Genomic DNA, 309 nt, shown 5'->3' on the forward strand with positions numbered 1-309 from the left:
ATGTGTTTCAATTAAAACTACTCAAAATATAACATTTTAGTAGGACTATTTTTGTTGTTGTTTTAAACCAAATTTGTTACAGTTTCTTCTCCGTGTCCTTTCACATTCTAGCACCTCCTAATGCAGAAGAGTTCAAGTCTGTTGACCAAACTGAGACCAGCATAACTCTGCAATGGAAAACAGTGAATGGAATCCTCAACTATATCCTTAAGTTCAATGGAGGAGAGAATAATGTCACTGCATCAGGGCTTCAAGGGAAATACCCATTATCAGGTCTCACAAGTATGACTGAATACAACTTCACTCTCT

General features: G+C 36.6%; 1 protein-coding gene across 1 annotated transcript in view; it reads left to right on the forward strand.

Annotated features, from left to right (window-relative positions):
- Positions 1-309, forward strand: part of LOC116671613 (receptor-type tyrosine-protein phosphatase H) — a gene marked incomplete at its 5' end in the record, with an annotated part of 14,400 nt that overhangs the window by 496 nt on the left and 13,595 nt on the right. The window lies entirely within an intron of this gene.

Source organism: Etheostoma spectabile, chromosome 21, assembly GCF_008692095.1.
Source record: "Etheostoma spectabile isolate EspeVRDwgs_2016 chromosome 21, UIUC_Espe_1.0, whole genome shotgun sequence".
Lineage (NCBI taxonomy): Eukaryota > Metazoa > Chordata > Actinopteri > Perciformes > Percidae > Etheostoma > Etheostoma spectabile.